We start from the raw sequence: 20261 nt of genomic DNA on the forward strand, positions 1-20261 counted from the left end.
CCTGATGCTCCGTAAAGGTGCCACCTTGCTTTTGTCTAATACTACCACCTGCAGCCAAAACCCTTGGGTGTTTATGAGATTTATAATGATGCTTACAATGTTTGAGTACTAGAACCTCATTCTCTCAAATCTAAAACACAAGAAGTCATTGGAGTGAAAATTCAGGGAATAAAATCTTTAGTGGTTGAACTGTCAACTCTGTCACCCATGAAATTATTGAGATCAAAAATGTGACAAGAAAAAAGTTGCAAAATTGCAACATCAATAAGAACTATCTGAAGTTTGTATAATTAATATGAACAAGTTTTGGAAGGGACATTAAACATAGTGATTTATTCTGGAGTACAGCAACAAATCTGGAGCAAGTGGTAGGGCATATATAAGTCTTGGGGATTACTCTGCATTTTACTTTTGTGGGGTTGACGACTTCATTTTTGGAAACATGAAGTATATTAAATCTAATCCTATGATGTGAAACGTTATGTTTCTTCAGTGTGAACTTTTCTAGGACTTAGGTGTTCTCTTCTTGCTCTCCTTTTGGATAGTTAGTAATGTTTTCTTTGGTCTTTTTCAGCAATTAGGAGACAGGTGCTTTCAGTAAATACTGTAACTTTTCAGCATTTGGAGGAAAGGACCCAGAGGATGAAAGGACTAATGGGAAGGTGAGTTGGATCATATTTTGTTTGTTTGTTATTGCCCAGTAGTCCTGAATTCATCTTTTACGCATATTAACATCTGCTCTTCTCTCTTTAGAAAATGTTGGTACTCTGACACACATCTGAGTGATAAACTGAATATTTCTTCAACTGTAAACATTATGTTTAATTGCTTGAAAAGGACTACTCTTCAAATGGTTTTGGCCCTTTAATATTTGAAGATGGTGTAGAATAAACAAAATCCAAAGAAACAACAACAAACCTCTCCTCCCCCAGAAAATAAGAAAAAAACAAAAAAAAAAAAAAACAGAACAAACAAAACCCCAACACCCTCACTGTAAGAATTTTGCTGGGCAGTTTTTCAAATTAATGCAGTTTAACTATTGCATTAACTTAATGGCTATTTTCCCCTACTTTAACCATGTTAAATGTGCCGGCAATAATGAGCTTCTAATGCTGTCTCTTTCAAGTCTCAGAGGCATCTTTAGAGCTCTGCTTATCTCCTGGATCATAAAGCTGCATAATTTAGTATTCAAACAATTAATTTAAAATCAAAACACTTTGAATTACCGTAAAATTAATCAGAAAAAGAGAAATCTTAACATGCCCATTTTGTTTGTCTTTATTTAGCAAATTGGAAAGTGTAAGATAAATAAAACTTTCCAAGATTCTGTTTCCTACTTACGAATCAGCTGCTATAAGCATGAATCTATCTAAAACTATAAGAGACATTTTCAAAACCTTTTGGAAAAAAAGTTTCTCATCACTATTAGACTAAGATGTCTAGACTTTGATAGAACAAACCATTCAGATTTTTACATACCATTAACATAAATAGAAACATCTCTAAAATAAATTGTCATTTCTGACTTATTTCCAGATTTGCAATACACAGAGGTAGTTGGTGCATGTAATCAGAACTGCTACCTTATTAAGTGGCTAAATTCCATTATTGTGCAACTCACAACACTGTATCACTTAACACTTTAAAACATTTCTGCACTTAAACTACATTTTATTTTCTTTGTTCTGCTTCTAAGTGTGTGTGTTCCTTGTAGGCTAGACTACTGCTAACCAAGGAAGAAAATTATAAGAAGAAATTGAATTTAGTTCTTGTCTGTATCATCAGTGAGACTCAGATCTAATAAAAGGCTGAGGTGCCTAATGTAGTAGAGTACCTTATCTAAGTACCAAAATGTCAGTTTTAAGTCTCAGACTTAGGCCTCTAGTACCACCACAATTTCCTTGGGACAGCTAGTTACCAAAGTAACTTCTCTCATCTTACTTGAGATGCCTTTATCTGATCTTGTGTCCATCTATAATCAAGAGAGTTGTGGGATACATCTGATCTAATCTGTTTTAGGAGGATTATAGACAGCTATATGTGGTCAAGTGAATCTCTGTCCAGAAATCTTTTCTCTCTATTGGGAGGACTGCTGGTGTTACCAGGACACATAGTAATACAATTTAAATCCATTCCCTCTCCCTGAGAAAAGCTATGTTACTCATGGCAACAGCAACTCTGTGGACTCTGAGTCAGACCCTGTATTTTTCTTTTCAAACTACTTTTTTTCAAAGAATTGAGTAGGAATTTTTTCTCATTTGCCTTATTTCTTGTCAAACTTTTCGAGTACTTGTTTCATATAACACAAGGAATCCAACTATTCCAACTGAATACCCTTCCTACCACTAAACTGCAAAATCCTACCTTTTCTTTGTATCTTGCTCATGTGGCTCCTTATCTCTGCTGCATTCTTTGCTGTGGATACTTCTTTCCCAGGCTGAACTATCCTTCTGGGAAGAGATGGGCACTGGAAACCCTTCTGAGTTAGCTGATCGTATATTTTGTGTCTCCCATTTTATAGGTGACTTCCCTAATCCTTAGGAAGCTGTACACTAAGTACTATTAGTACAATTCTCCTTTCTTTATGTTTTAAAAAAGGATCAAAGCATAGAATCATAGCATATCCTGATTTGGAAGGGACCTACAAGGATCACTGAAGTCCAGCTCCTGGCTCTGCTCTGGACAGCCCCAAGAATTACATTATGTGCTTGAGAGCACTGTTCAAAAGCTTCTTGAACTCTGTCAGTGCTGTGACCACTTCCCTGGGTAGCCTGCTCCAGAGCTCAACCACTCTCTGAGTGAAAAATCTTTTTCTAATGTCTAACTTATCCACCACCTGACAAAGTTTCATGCCATTCCCTTAGGTCTTGTCACTGGTCACCAGAGAGAAGAGATCAGCACCTGCTCCTCCACTGCCCCTCGTGAGGAGGCTGTAAACTGCAATGAGGTCTCCCCTCACTCTCCTCTTCTCCAGGCTGAAAAAGCCAAGTGACCTGAGCTAATTCTGCGGCTTCCTCTCTAGACCCTTCACCACCATCATAGCCCTCATCTGGATATTTTCTAATAGCTTTATATGGCTCATGGCCATGTTTTATTTAGCAGAATAAATGCAAGCATGGCAAACTTTCTGATTAAAACCAGCACATATTGAACTCCTGCAGATTTAGTTGATAACTGAGCAAACTTCTAGATTTCAATTTTGTGCATCTTATCACAAACAGTATTAATCATGTACACTTTAGCCATCTAAAATTCTGGTATCTGAACAAAGATAAACATCTTTTGTTTCTCTACCATCCTGCTTATCTTGGTGCCACTGAGCTCCAACATCTCCTTTAGAAACAGTAATAACCAATCTAACGACAATCATTTTAGACCTCTTGCCTACTATTTCTCCTAAAACACCATCTTTTGAGAGTGTTAATTTTTGAGCTTTCTAATTTCCCATAAAGAAATCAAGCAAAATGATAGATGATAGATGCCATCTGAAACATTATGATTTGCTGAAGCTTAGTGGTTTCCATGTGACCAGATATCTGCTTGAGAGCTACTGTATTATCTGTGCTCTACAGATTGAGGTGTGTCACCCATGATCCTCCCCCCTACTCAAACTGCTGTAGTACCTGAGTGGGGACATTTGGGGTGTGTGGGACCTGATGAAATTCAGTCCACAGTAAAACTCTCTAGCCATACATGGAGTGAATGTGAGGTCCTGACTACCAATTGCTTTGATCAATTGATTTCTTTTTTCTGCATCTAGCTTCTTGCTTATACAGACACAGCCATAGGGAAATCTCAATAACAAGTGAAAACCAAACATGATGTTTCAATTTGGTGGAACAATACAAAGCAAAAGACTTCTTTCCTTTATAGGTTCTTGTAGTACCCCCACTGTTATCATGTGAGAGCAGATTCAGGAAGAGTATTAAGCACTCTAACTAATTTCACTCATGTCTTATCCATCCTCTCTGTTGTTTTCTCCTTAGGCAAAGAACTGTACATGCAGTGCTTTGTTTTGACTTCTTTTTTAGTAACTTAATTTGTTTTATTTAATTGCCTGTTCCACATTGTGTTTGTATTAGAGTAAGCAGGTTGAAGAAACTATGTTTTGGTTTCTGGAAAAGAAGGATCAAACTTTTGATGGACTTTCGCTCCTGTGGGAATTTTTGACACTTTTTTCCTAATAGGGGGAATTTTAACAATTAAAGGCAGGTATTAAAAGAATTTCCATTCTGTGAAAATCTGAATGTATTTTACCTTTTATTCCTCTCTGGGACAAAATGAAGGAAGAAATATTGGAATGTATAGTAGGGTTGAAATTGCAATTTGCATTCATCTTTAGTAACCAGGAAATATTGTTTACGTAGTTCACTTGCTATTTTGTGTTCAGCACTATTATTCCTCAAGTTCTTTGCCTTAAGCTTATTTGTACAGATAGAATGTTAGAGATAATGAGAAAAACTCAAAAAACAAAATGAAAAATGGGTCATTTTCTTAATGTTGAGATTCATGGGGAGGAGAAGGACAAACAGCAAAACCCACAAGAGCCACTTTCTTTTTCTTTATGAATATATAATTTTGCCATGAAAAATGGGGAACCACATTTTTTTCTTTGTTATACAGTTACACAGTTAAAATGAAGTTTTATATTCATGTGATACAGAAGAAGAAACACAGCTAGAAACCTCAACTGTCAAACAAAGCAAAAACAAATAAGAAAATGAAGTTTTTCTTATGGGTTGTTGCATGTAAACAATGTCAGCATGGAGAGTGTCCTGGGTCTCAAACATCTAAATATATAAAACTATATGGCTTCTCTGAAAGTAATGTTCCTATGTGAAGGATGTGGTTCCTCTTTGATGTCCTTAGCTTTTCTACTAATTAAAAATAGAAAAAAAGAAGATACAGTTCACTTTAATCCAACAACCTTTACAACTAGTATTTAACTGTCCATAAACAGTACTGATTTCCTTAATGAACCTGCTGCTACCCTTGTTTACTACCTTGAATTTATGGGTGAAGTAAGAGCCAATCACTAAGCAAACCTCATGTTACTGTTTTCCCTACCTCTGTAGTCTCATTATTATTTCTAATCACATATAATTAATCAATGCCAGCTTCTGAAAAGAAGCTTATTGAAAGGAACAAGATGAAACAGATGATACTTACATGCTCAAACTGTAACATGGATCTAATGTAATTCCTCACAAAAAGTTACATTATAAAGTTTACATTTAATTCAACCAAATGTTGCACTCTAGAATGTGCAGACTATCAAAATATTTCTTAATGAGGGAAATTAATCAGTTGTACAAATATTCATGCCTGATTTAGAAAAACTAAAACATGAGACAGAAAGCAGAGATAGAGGAATATCTGGTATATTTATGGTCTTTTAAAAGAAGGTTTAATATGCATGATGACAAAAATACTTGCACTTCTCTAGAAAGTCTTCATCACAGGTTTCACAACTTTGGCTTTTAGAAACATTGATCAAGTTCATCTCACAATTCCTCCCAGGTACTCCCATGTAAACAGTCAAGCACGGCAATTGCTAAGTAACAAAGAAGAACAGGTTTGGATTTCCCCCCCCTCCAGTATCTTTTTTAATGAGAAAAAGTTGACTGCTAGGAGTCAAAAGTGTCCATCATGACAAGTTCCTGTTTCATTTTTTCATACCTACACATTTCAAAATTGCTAACATGATCTGCTTTGGTTCATTACTGCCAGGACATTGCAATCACAAGGTGATCCCACAGGGGCAGGGGAGCCAGGAGCTGTGGGTCACAGCTGGGTGGCCAAGTAGGGTCCTCACTGGCACAGGTGCAGTCCCACCACGCCTCAGCAGAGAAGGTCCAGTGATGGAAACTGGGGTCATTCAGCAGGGTGGGGATAACCAGGCACCAGCAACACAGGTGCTGTCTAAAAGAGGTGGTGAGTAAAAGAGTAGAGGTATAGGTTAGATTTTAGAAAGAAATTCTTTACTGTGAGTGTGATGAGGCACTGGAACAGGTTGCCAAGAGAAGTTGTGTACACCCCATCACTGGAGGTGTTCAAAGCCTGGCTGGATGGAGGCCTGAGCAACCTGGTCTAGTGGAAGGTGTTCCTGACCATGGCAGAGGGTTGGAACTATGTGATCTTGAAGATTCATTCCAATCCAAGCCATTCCATGATTCTATGACTGTTCGGGACCAAGGACAAGAAAAGGCATAAAGCCAGGGTCAAGGTCAGGGTAAGGTTGGTGCAAAACCAGACACTACAACACTTACCTACAGCAAGGTGCAGGTCCTGAGCTCACGTGCAGCCTGCACTGCAGGGGGAGACCAGGAAGAGCCCTCTCAGTCCCTTCACAGCAGCCTGATCCAAGATCCCACCCACACCTGTGACATATCAGAGGGGACCTGCAGCACAGGCAGATAAAGCCCTTGATGGGGGGACACTGTTGAAGAGGTTTATTACAGATAAATGATAGTTACAGGCTGATCAGGGCAATTGGAGCTTGTTGGCGTGCCCAAGACAGCAAAGAAATAAAAGAAAATACTTCAGTCCTTGTCTGAAATGGCTACTCTTTTGAAATATAATGCAGCTGAAAAACTTCAAATCATGTTTAGAGATGAAAAATGAAAGAAGATATTTTGTTTGATATACTTGGCTGAATATTACGTTCTGAAATTTTAATTAACTTTTCAAGATTTTGAGTTTTCTTTCATAGTCAGGATGGTACTGTTTTGGTTTGGGATTTTGTGTTTGGCTGCTTTCTGTATTTTTTTGTTTTGTTTTGCTCTCTCTTTACCAAACTCCTGATGAACCTATGTGGGTTTTTTATCTTTTCAGAGTAATTACACAGAAAATTCTGGATATGAATTTTTTAAATGAAATCTTTTTTTCTAACAATTAATATAAGCTTATTCAATAAGTGAATTTCTACAAAACTTTCCAAATACAGGTAGCTTTGCTGTGAGTCATGATCTCTGGCTTTCAATTACTTAATTGCCACACTTATAATTGTAGAATGGGTAATATAGTTATGAACTGCATTCTCAACCACATCTCCTTTGTGGTTGTAATAACTGTAGAAGGATGTTTTTTCACTTTAAACAAGATTTTTCTGTGCAGTTTCAACACATCTATAGACAAAACTGCAATACAGTAGCACTTACAACCAAAGAAATATAAGTATTTGGAAGCTGTAGTTTGTATTTATATATACACTTATTTCTGATATTTTTAAGGTAAACCAAAACAATTTTCATCAAATGAAAAATATGAAAATTGCTCTCTATTTTGCTTCTTCTTTAATACCACAAAGCGAATACTAAGAAATAGGAGCAAAATTCTGTTCTGATACTTGGGTTCACTGCATATTTACAATATAAAAGGTTTACTTTTGTGGGTTTGAATCTTTTGACTCTTTTTATGTATACATAAATACACATGTATTTACTGCTTTGATGACATTTTGATTAAATCTGAAACTCAGAGAGAGAAATTAGTAGGTTATTACCAGTTCATATACAATAAAGAAATATTTCTTTTAAAATTTAATTTCACCTAATTTTGATGCTCCTTCTTTTGGTAATATCTGTATAGGACTAAATTTGAAGAAAATGAACTAAGGAAAAAGACTACATTAAAAATCTCCTTTTAAAGACATGCAAATTCATTACATTCTCAAACTAATCAAAATTCAACAAACAATATGATTTCTCCAGTATTTATGCTTTCAGGCCACGCATTTAAAATAAATTAACTTAATTTTCTGGTGCCTATCAACTTTTTGCTCAAGGTAGTATATTTTAAGCAATTTATAGACATGAAAAATATTTTTCAAGTTTATCTCAGGATTTAGGTTATAGTCAACACTGCAGCTTCTTTTTGGGCATCAGTGAGAATGATTTTCCAAATAATTCTTCAAGTGAGCATAAGCATACATTTTTCTCTGGGAATAATGTGCTTCAGTATAATACAGTTTAAGAGCTGAGATCCTCAACTGCCATTGAAGCAAGGTTCCCCATGTTAGCCTGTAGCATACTATAATTTTAATCCTACTATAAAAATTATTAATAAAAAGGAGAATTATGGAATAGTAGGATCCATTTCCAATGTAGTTCATTGGACTTAGAGAGAACAGCAAGAGGAATGTGCCTTCTTTTTTCTGCATTTTACTTAATATGTCATATTACTCATATAAAACAGAACAGCAAGTTTCTTTAAAGCTGTAAATGTCAATGGCTCTGCTGAAGTTTTGTTTGATACTTCTGATTAAGGACTGTGGATAAGACAGAATACAGACCACAGAAGCATAAGTCTTTGTTTCACTGAACTGGCCCTCTACTTCAGGTGTCATCTCACCTGGGTCAGAGCAGAGAAGGTCTACCCATGGCCTGAGCACTGTGTTGCAGCCCATGTTATATATTCCTAACAGGCAAACTTAGTTTCTAGCTTCAGGACCTGAGTCTATATCGGAGGTTCCTGAGATGTTATGTTCACCCAATGCAAAGGTGGATGAGAAAGACGAGGAAAGAAAGGTCACTATAAAAAGCAAACTGCTGCAGGTTTTCTAAATATCACAAAGAAAAACAAGTAGCTGAACTCCAAACAGACAAGCTTATCTGGGTCGTCAAAATAGAACTATTATGTGTTGCAAGGACAACTATATATAGTGGCAAGGACTGCATCCTTTTTCTGTCACTACAAATACATTTAGTATTCTTCCTGAGGGAAAACTGTGTTAAATTTGGGATTAGCGTGAAGGGAAGTCTAGCTGACAAACTGTTTATGTATACTTTCTTATAGCATAGATGCTCAAAGAATATCCAGTAGCTGACAGCGAAACAGAGCTCAGTAAATAGCATAATTTCCTGAGTGGCAGGACAAGAGGAGAGGGACTAGGGGAATAGCAGTGAAGGTTTTTCATGCCATACATTGACTCAGGTATCACACTTTCTCCATCTACTTGATAAACTGTGGAGAACATTTCCCTTTCCAACACCTGTGTCTCAAAGAGTGGTACTACATTGAAGAAACATTACCCATATCTCAGACATCTCTTACAAGACCTTTAAAATGCTGCCTTCACAGCTCCCACAGTCATCTGCTGATTTATACTGTTCTCCGCAACTCCATTGCCAGACCCAAAGCTTCAGTGTTTGTTACAGAGCGAGAAGAAATGAAGTTTCAAAATCCCTGCTTTCTTCAGTCCCCACAGTTTACAGAGTACTAATGGAAGCAGACTGAAAAAAAAATCTTAATTCATTTAGTTCAAAAACTTTAAACATACATTATTATGGTGAGGCAAAAGTGCCAGGAAGTTGATAACCTACACACTAAGTCTCAACTCAGCGTGAATCAAAATGACAGTTATGAAGTCTCGGAAAATGGCAACTGTAATGAAAACATCTACTGACCCTTGACTAATGGTGTCAGCAACCCAGCAGTGCTTAATTGTTAAAATCAACACATGTCCCACACTGACAGCCCAGTGTTTTGAACTGCACAGTTCTGCTGAAGAGCAGGAAACAATAAATAGTAGTGGCAAACCTCCCTTCTTTGTTCATTCTTCCTCTCTATTTCTGCTGATTCCCTTCCACAGCAGAGTTACAGGCCAGCATGACTATGTTTTCCAGGAATTTGTTAGGCTGTAGACTGCAACTGGCTGTTCATGGCTTAGGCAGGCATGCTCATCTCTGGGTCAGAAAGAAGCTGGGTGGCCAGGCCCACAGAGTGGTGGTGAATGGTGCTACATTCAGCTGGCAGCTGATGACCTCTGGTGTTCCCCAGGGCTCAGTACTGGGGCTAGGCCTGTTAAACTGTATGAGGTTCAACAAGGTGAAGTTCTGGGTTCTGCCCTTGGGTCACAACAACCCCATAAAGCTCTACAGGCTGGGAGCAGAGTAGCTGGAAAGCTGCCCAGCAGAAAAATACCTGTGGGTACTGGTTCACAGCCAGATGAACATGAGCCAGCAGTGTGACCGGGTGACCAAGGACAATGGCATCCTGGATTGTATCAGAAATAGTGTGACCAGCAGGACCAGGGCAGTGACTGTCCCCCTGTACTTGGCACTGGTGAGATCACACCTTGAGTACTGGGTCGTTTTGGGCCCCTCACTGTAAGAAAGACATTAAAGTGCTGGAGCATATCCAGAGAAGGACGATGAAGCTGGTGAAGGGTCTTGCTCACAGGTTTGATGAAGAAAGGCTGAGGGAGCTGGGGGTGTTTAACCTGGAGAAAAGGAGGTGGGGGAGAGACCTTAGTGCTCTCTATAACTACTTGAAAGAAAACAAAGTTGTAGCCAGTTGAGGGTTGACCTCTTCTTTCAGGCAACTAGAATAAGGATGAGAGGACACAGTCTTAAACTGCTCCAGGATAGGTTTAGGTTGGACATCAGGATGAATTCCTTCACAGAAAAGGTGACTGGATTGCCCAGGGAGGTAATGGAGTTATTGTCACCAGAAGTGTTTAAGGAAAGACTGGATATGGCATTTAGTGCCATGGTCTAGTTGACATGGTGTTAGGTCATAGGTTGGACTTGATGATTTCAGAGCATTTTTCCAACCTAATTGATTCTGTGATTCTGTAGTGAGGTGGCAACACTCCAGAATTTATTGAGATGGATGTAGAGGTGCTGGATCTCATGTAAGAGCAAGAGTTATATGTAGGTGTCAAGGCCAGAGTCCATACAAGAAGCACCAAAGCAGTTGCACTTGAGCAGTAGTAGTGGAGAAACTCTTCTATTTTGAACTAAGTGAAGAGACCAGCTGAGTCAGTGTCACCTAAATCAGGAGGCACCCTCCACAGCAAGTGGCTTTTGGGAGGAGACGACCCTAACTTCAGTTCTGCACTACAGTTATTCCCACTTCTGTTCACTTCTCTTTTAAGTTCCAATCCTCAAAAACTGAGTGACAAGTTTAACTTAAATATATTACTTTTCTCAGTGAGGCTGATGCAAATTCAAACAAAAATAATATTTCTGGGAAATGTAATGCCAGCTCCGTTCACCCCTTATTCTGTTATGATATGGCTTCCTCATGACAGTAATTTGAGGATGAAACCTGCTTTGTCACTAACCCTCCTGCAGGCTGGTTTTTTTGATGGGAACCCAGCAGGGGTACACACAGATCATCGAGCAGCACCCTGGGCTTGGTGATCAAAGAATCTCATTGCCGAGATTCTCAGTTCTGCAGAGAACAGTTATCTTGCAGTACAGATGCAATTCTTGAAACTTATGCTCAATAAAGTATCTTCTTGGAATTACAAAAGTCTTCCTAGAAAAGAGGACTTTAAAGACCAAATCACCAAGAAGTTTCTAAGAATGTCATCATAGACTTAGGAAAAAAGTAGAGAAACACTCTCCTGTGTTTCACTGTGTGTCTTTCTGCTTTTCTTGTAAAGTAGAATATTCAAAATAAAATTCCCTTGTAATTTTGTCAACAAGTTTTAGAATGTTCTTCTGCATTTAGAATCTTGAATATTGATCTGAATGAGTAAAAAACCATTGTGAAACATAACATCAATCATTTTACCAATATCAGGAAAATGTATTCATTTATTATGCCTTTAAAGAGTACACCTTTACTGGCAAAGATAATCAGAAATATTTTATGCTACATCAAGTGCAAAAGAACATATTGTGAAAAATACTGTAAATATTATAAAACTGGAGAAAAATTGTCCCTACAGCTGACAGATGCTTTTTTTAATGCTATATCTACTTAAAACTTACTAATGCACTGAGCTCTCATTTAGTTCTGTCTTTACCTCTCAGAGCACAGTGTGGTGTTTCAGAATTGAGCTTTATGTTGAGGTGAAGACTCTAATGTGACTTCTGTTTTAAAACACTGTGCTTCATTTTTTAAACTTGTGCTCAATCTAATACCATAATCTGCTCTCCCTATAGATGGAATTAAAGAAGTATTGCAATGAATATCTCTATTGAAATCTATTAATTTCAGTGTGAAAAGTCATCCATTACTCTTCTATCTAGAGCAATACATAAAAAAAAACAGAACAAAACAAAACAAAAAAAAACCTGAAAGGAAATCACTTTATCTTGATTTAGTATTCTTTTTAATATATTATTGGTAACCTGTCTGTAACAGCAATGTAGTACAGAGCAGGTATCTCCCCTCTAATTTTGTTTTAGGATAAGTATTAAAAGACTCAAAACATAAGGTGCTAAATTTACTGGGTTTGTAACTCCTTTGGCTTCAGTGTTTTATTCCACAGCTGAATTTGGGGCATTCAGGGAGCTTTGTGGTTTGTTACTGTAGAGCTGAATCTCTTTTCTTAAACCTTCTTCTGCAGCTGACACGCATACTAAGCAATACAGCTGCAGCCATCTGTAAAAGCTTGGAATTAATTTTCCTCTTTATTGCTACAGCTTATATTATTCCGCCTTTCCCTTTATATTTATAATACAGAAAAATTTCTCATTCCTTGAGAAAGCATTAGAGTTAGTTTCCTTCCTTTTATTATTACTTGTCAGTAAAGTAATCAATGCAACTGTTATCATTGGTACACACACTAACTACAGTAGGAGCATTGTCAGAAAAAATTTACTGAATGGTAAGTAAAATCAAGACATAAACCAAATCTTTTCTGTTTTGCTGATGAAAATCTGAGCCTAGAAAATAAAAATAACAGATGAGTATGTGGAGTAAAGGGATGAATAAGAAAAACAAGTTAAGGAAAATGAAAGCTACTATATAGAATAAGCTTTGGGAATAAGTCTTTGGGAAAAAAATGCATCTTTTTTGTTATCCTATTATGTTTTAAAATGCATGTGTGACTACTCATCAAAATTCATCTTTTCAGTGGAAAAAGTCACAGATGGGAAACATTTATGTAAAGAAAGATGAGGAAAATGTAAGAATTTTTTGCTTTGCTTTTTAAAATCCCGATTTAGGACTAACACTTCCATGATCAAAATATCACTTCCTCTAGGTTTCAAAATAAGAATAACCCTAGAAGAGCGAAGAGGCTTAGGTTTACAGTTAAAAGCTCTTTCTGAATCAAGCATTTTATTTTTATTGAACTTGTGTTAGTGTGGTGACTGGGTAACTGAGTGACTGAGAGGATCAAATTGTGTTTTGGAAACCACATTAACCTCTCAACTGAATTTCATGGAGGAGTCTTCCCTACATGTATATATATACACATATATGTATCTCTGTGTGTTGTCCAATATCCATTTCACAGGGAGGCAGACGAGTGTCAGTCACCTGACTGAGGCTATATTCTCCTTCTGCTTTGACACCCTTGCACCCCTCTACTTGGCAGAAGTGAGATGAACAAGAATAATTAAGATTGTGCTTGATGATGATTGCTATTTATCTTAGCTGTTCCTATTCATGTGCAGTTTTAGGCACTGCAGTATAAGAAGGATATTAAGCTATTAGAGAGTGTTCAAAAGGAGGGCAAAAAAGATGGTGAAGGGCTTTGAGGGGAAGCCGTATGAGGAGTCACTTGGTCACTTGGTCTATTCAGCCTGGAGGAGACTGAGAAGACCTCATTGCAGTTACAACTTCCTCAGGAGGGGAAGAGGAAGGACAGACACTGATTTCTTCTCTGGGGTGAGCAGTGACAGAACTTGAGGGAATGGCCTGAAGTTGTGGCAGGGGAGGTTTAGGTTGGATATTAGAAAAAGGTTCTTTACCCATAGAGGGGCTGAGTACTGGAACTGGCTCTCCACAGAAGTGGTCACAGCACCAAGACTGACAGAGTTCAAGAATTGTTTGGACAATGCTCTCAGGCACATGGTGTGACTCTTGGGGATGATCCTGTGCAGGGGCAGGAGCTGGACTCGATGATCCTTATGGGTCCCTTCCAACTTGGCATATTCTGTTATTCTGTGATTTTGTGATTCCTTTAGTCTTCATAGTATCATTGACCGTACTTTCTGTATCAGGGGTACAGGGTATTGCAGTGGATATTTTTAGGCTCTTTGCCTAGCATGCTGGCATCCCTGAATCCCATTATTTAGGTGAATAATTCTTGCTTGTCATTGTAGGGAGGCTTGGACTAGAATTACCCCTGAAATGAGAAGAATGGTATCTAAAATGTGATTGATGTTGTGATGCTTATGAATAAGTCCTAAGTGAACTCATACATGAAGATTTTAACAAAGCAGAGAACTGAGTCAACTCTTTTCAACCTGTGTCTGTACCTCATCTCCATTTCCACAGACATATCCTTGCAGCCTCATGTAGGCTGCTCAGCAATACACAACACAGGCACTGCCCTCTCCATTTCTGCATGCAATGCTCCACAAAGTGAGCATTACCCTTTCTGAGAACAGATCTAAAAGATAATTTCTGTAACACAGCATATTTCCTTATAAAATTTAAACTTCATAGTAGTTTAGTATTAAATATTTTAACTTAAGTATGCTGGAAGAAGGAAATGTTTCCTTGGGGTAGTGTTTCAAAATCATGTCTAAACTGTTCTTCCTTTCTGTATTACGTGGAGAAGCATTATTCTCATTTCATTCTCTACCTAATGATTTTTACACAACCAAGGGTGAGTGAATTACTGGTGGCTACATTTTCTGGAGCAAATACATTTGCTGCTTTATGCGGCAGATAATAATAAAACTATTGAACATGTTTGCACCTTGTCCTTCAAAGGAGGATGAAAATCATCTCTGGATTCTAATGCTGAAATATTTCAGAGTACTTCCAAGTGAAATAAAAGGCCATTCCTTTTATATAATATAGACATCTTACAAATTCAATCTATTCAAGTGCTAAGAAATTTTGAAACTAAATATTTCTTCATTAAAGTTATCATTGCTATAAATGTCACTGCATGTTCTGTACCTGTGGTGATGCTGTAGGACTGTCTGTGGAGGCAGGGGAAAATAACACAGAAGGGATCAATAAATTTTATCAGGACAAAAGCAAACCAGCCTCTGAACAAGCCTAATATAATCCAATGCTTCCACTGATGTCCTCATATCATGAAATCCCTGCAGAAAGTGGTTGGCACTAGCAACATGCTGGGACTTGGGTTTCAAGACAAAGAAAATTAGAGCCTGATTACCAGACAGTTTTTCCAAAAAAATGTATATCAGCCTATTCCTCAACTCCACACTAGGCTTTTCCATCCTGACTGCTGCCTTTAGCAGTGCATTCCATTGTTTTAGCTATCACAAAATTAAAAGATATTTAATTCCCTCATTATCCAACTGAAGCAAAAAGTGGCACTTGTATCTTGCAGTTCAATCTGATAATTATCCCCTCTCTCAATTTCTGCTTGTCCCATGGGGAATAGCAAGCCTATCATCTCCCTTTTTGCTAACCTGACCTTCTGCTCTTCTCATGCCTGTCACATTTTTTCTCAAATTGTCCCATATTGTCTCAAATTTAACATAATCAAGAGAAACTCAGAGCAGTTGTCTGCAGCAAGTATTTAGCCTGAGGTGGTTGCATCTGTTCCAGATCTGGAGCAGGCCTTGGTATGCTTGCAAGCTTGTTTGTTTCCTACCAGCTGTATCAGTTGGTCTAATAAAGATTATTGCAGTTCCTACAAATATAGCTTCATTTATACACTTAGACAGTCTTGGCAGCAGCACAGCTACTCATCAACAAATGTATACACAAATATGTGGAAAATTTGATGACTCACACAAATTCACGTATATATGTAGCTGAAGCATTTTCAACAATGGATCAGGCTAGAAAAAAATCATTACTTTGCAGTTCAAATTATTTGCTTCATTTTCTGACTGAATATAATTTATTTAAAATATGATTTTAATTTACTTTGGGTTGTTTCTACTCCTTCAAGATAAAATTAGCCAAAGTCTCCAAAAACCTTAACTGCTTTGAGGTAAAAAGTATCAACGTTTCAAAATGAAATGTGTCAGCCTGAAGCTGGCTGATGAACATTATACAAATTAGCTTATTTGAACTAGGATTTTCAAAAAAACCAAAACCTAGTTGCAGTCTAACAAAGACCTTTGGCAAACTTGCTGATGCTATGAGAAAACAGAACTTCTGCTGATGTATGTGTAAAAGATGTTATAAAAAAGAAAGGAAATTGTAAAATCTTGTCATCAAAACAATATCTGGTTCGTAAGATGGGATTTTCCTGCTTCAGTGCCCACCAGCTGAGCTTGAATGAAAGGGTTTTTTTTTAAAGAAATAGACCCTGTTTTCCATTTTGTCAACACTGAGGGTGATTTTATGTTACTGGCTTGCAGCTGGAATTTTTTCTTATATTTTGTAACTTCATCCTAAAATAAACAGTTATCAAATAAGCTAATGGTAGCTTCTGGTAGTTTTACATAGAGGTGCTACAAAAATCTATACTCTTCAGTCCCAGGTATGTAAAACTATCTTTTCAAACAATGTTTTTACGTGCATTCATGTGTCATATATAGAGCCACAACAAAATGCATTTAAGAAGTGAGAAGCTGGGAAAAAACTGAAATGATGAGATCAGAGAAATCTGTTGTTAGACTGAAGTTGTAGTAAATGAGGATATATCAGTGAAGAGCAATGACATTTGAAACTAACTTTTTTCAAGGAAAGGATATTTTTTTGAGCAGGATTGTAGTCAGTCTCAATTAAAATTCTTTGTCCTAGTTAAATAGAAGGCATGAATGACAGCCAATTCCCAAGGCATACAAGACATAATCAGCCACTGTGTTCATTCATGCCTGTTTTTCTCACCAAACAAGCTTATACTACATATGCAGCCCTCAATTATACATAGTTTACTGGAATTAGCTTTCTAATTGAACAAGCAATCATGAAATGTAATAGCTGTTTTTTAACAGCTTATAACTCTTTGGAAGGTAGAAAAAAGTAGGATTCATACTGTCTTTTGATCCTTGTTCTGTAGTGTCATAGAAACTATGACAGTGACTGGATACTTGCCACTCAAAAGAAAGCAAATAAAAGTATGAGGAATACTGTGTGTATTTAAATATTTGTATTATATTACGTTCTGTAATTTTTCAGGACAGCCTAGAAAGTCAGGTATGTGTGTATATGGCTCTTCAAAGGCACACAGAATTTACAACAATAGGGTACATGAAGTACTCCATGATAAACACCACAACACACATTTGCTAATTATTAGAAGTATCTTTGAGTGAAATAAGATACTCTGCTTTCAAAATATACTAATAGCATACAAGAGGTAGCTGAGTAACATGCTTGGCTTTTGGCACTGGAGTCACCAAAGCATCACGAAGCTTCAGTTCTTCTCTTTAGTCTACTTTTGCATAGATTAGACTAGACTAGGCTAGAATATTTCAGTTGGAAGGGATTTACAGCAATCTTCCAGTGCAACTACCTGACTACTTCAGGGATGAGCAAAATTTAAGGCCTATAACCAAGGACATTGTTGAAATGCCTCTTAAACACTTCAACACATCGACCATCTCTCAAGAGCTCGTGTTTGATCACCTTCTTGGTAAAGAAACGCCTCCTGACATCCAGCCTAAACCTCTTCTGGCGCAACTCTGAACCACTCCCACATGTCCTATCACTGGATCCCAAAAAAGATTGGTACCAGCTTTGTTGCCCTCCTCTGGATGCATTCAGAGACCTGAATATCCTCCTTAAATCTTGAGGCCTAGCACAGCACACAGCATTCCAGATGAGGCCACACTAGCACTAAGCACAGCAGGACAGTCACCTCTTTTGACCAGCTGGTCATGATGTGTTTGATGCATCCCAGGATGGGGTTTGCCCTCTGGGTTTCCAGGGCCACTGCTGGCTCACACTGAGCTGATGTTGTCCAGCACCCCCAGATCCTTCCTGCAGGACTGCTCTCCAGCCACTCCTCTCCCCATTTATACTCATGCCCGGTGTTACTCTGTCCATTCTAGACACAAAATTTGGCATTTGATTTTGTTATATTTAATGTCACTGATACAATTGATTGGTGCATTACTTTAATGCAATGATGCAGTGATGCATTGCTTTGCTTTGATGCAAAGCACCTCAGTAATGTAAAGGAAAATGTTTAAGTAGAATATTTGTGGCTGGATGGATGATCACTCTCCTGGCTGCATTACACATTGTGTATTGAACATTCAAACCAGTAACCTTGATGATTACTGCATAACATGCCTAGAGAGGCCAGTGGGAACAAAGTACTAGACCTCTGCAAACAATGCCTGCCAAATCTGGTGCCAAATGAGCATATAATGATGTGGCCCAATATGGGCCCAAAATAAACATGCCATCTGACACTGAATCTACAGTTCCACAACAGGCCTCAGGCTTGCAGCACACACAGGTCTAAATCACTGCAGAAACTATTAAGCAGACCTCCATCCAGACTGTGACTGACACTGTTCAGCTGAGAGTTGTGACTGTGTTATAAGAGAGGCTGTTCTTCCTCTTTGGGTGGCAAATTTTTCATGAGAGTAATGTCAAAGGGTCAATAACTACATGTAATTCTGAAAGGATGTAAAATCACAAATCAAAAAGTGGAATGAAATCTGATCACTTAACATTAATTTCTCTAAGCATTTGAATGAGCAGACTATAGTGCAAGATTAGAAAATTTGCCAGGAAATACCATTCACAGTTTTCTCTGTTGTGTGTTGCACATTTAGACCTTTATTTAACAATAAAGACAATGTTAAATTAAATTGAAAAAGTTGTCCTTCCTCTTGAGAAAACAAAGTTAAATACAATTATACTAATCTTTTAAAGCCAAGAATGAGCATTGTACACATTAAAGGTAATTGTTTTGCATTGCAGAAAAAGTCAGGCTTAGCTTCAAAAAGCATCAGCTGCCTTTGTCTTTCATTAATATAAAATACCTTTTTAACCTTTAAAAATTTAAGATCAAATTCTCAGGGTCCCAAACCTCATTGTTTCATGAAAGTGCTTGTGCCCCATACGTACTTTTAGCAGGATCATGCTGGATTGATAAGGAAAGCAAGAGAAACACTTTCCAGCCACATAAACAGAAATGGGTTTTGGAAACCAATACTACATCTCACTGTCTTGCTGTAATATTCTTTTTTCAGTCTATGACACATGTCATTAGGGAACCAGTGTTTAGAGAAGAAGAAAATACTTCCTTTTTTACTGAATGTGTGCCTTCTCATGGCAGTATTAGAAGAACCACTTTTTAGCTGGATCTCTTGAGCTGCCTAAAAATCAAGATGCAAAATTACACAGTAGTGTACTTTGTTGTTTGGAAACTTAAGGATGAAGATATTTTCACTATGGATATTGTCTTTTCTGGAATATTATAGGTCACATGGCATCAAGTTGCCATCCAGAACCACTTAATTTTTGAAACCCGATGCCTGCAGCCCTGATCTCGTGAATTGTGACAAGGAGTTTAGGTGGGATCAAGCCTGTTGGTAGGCTTGATTTGATGTGTGGGGTCTCCACATGTGATAGGACTGCTTCTGCCTGTCTTGATACTTTTGACATGGTATAAAAGACAGAGGACTGCCCAGACTATTAGGTATTGCATAAGCAATGCTTTATAATGTAGATCAATGTGTGATGTAAACTCTGTGGTCCAAATCATCAAAATTGCTCATTGAAAGGCAAGAGGAAAAGGGTGCTATAAGAGCAAATTGCTGCCCAAATTTCCTCTACTTGAGGTATTCTCAAGGATAGGAATTGGCCTCTCTAGTATAGGGGATGCTATAGTAGTAGACAGTCTTTTCTGAGGTCTCCTGCAGGGAATACTGGTTCTTCCATGAGCAACATGAAATATCATAGTGCAGATTAATTATATTGCCTTTGCAGTTATCCCTGTTTTCCAGGAGATGGAGGTTTCAGTTTTCCAGAATGTTATACTTTTCATTTGTAACAAATGCAACAGAGCAGCAACACATCATTCTGGTTTGAAGGATCCACACAGGTGTCAGCACCTGTAAAAGGTATAAATATTCAGGTTAGTCTTCTTTTAAATGAAAATTGCCAATATACAGTTGCTTGCTCTGAAATACAGGTTCATCATCACTAAAAGTAGCTGAAACAGTCAAAATTAAATATCAGTATGTTTTCTTGATTTTAAAATATTTTGCTTTGTTAGAATATTTTTTAGTTTTAACATTTTAAGATATTATGTTTCTTTCTGATTCACAAGAAAGTGTATTTCACTTTAAGGAATGTATGAGGCAACAAAAAAATGTTTTCTGTCCTCCTACAGCTTTGATGGTCTTCTGGCATGACATTTTATTCACCACTACATAACTACAGCTAGCATGGAAGTGCCTGGATTCAAATTTATGGAATTACACAGGTATAAAACTGAACCACTCTAGTGATTA

The sequence above is a fragment of the Myiozetetes cayanensis genome, unplaced genomic scaffold (assembly GCF_022539395.1).
Source record: "Myiozetetes cayanensis isolate MyiCay16 unplaced genomic scaffold, myiCay2020 scf7, whole genome shotgun sequence".
NCBI classification, from domain to species: Eukaryota; Metazoa; Chordata; class Aves; order Passeriformes; family Tyrannidae; genus Myiozetetes; species Myiozetetes cayanensis.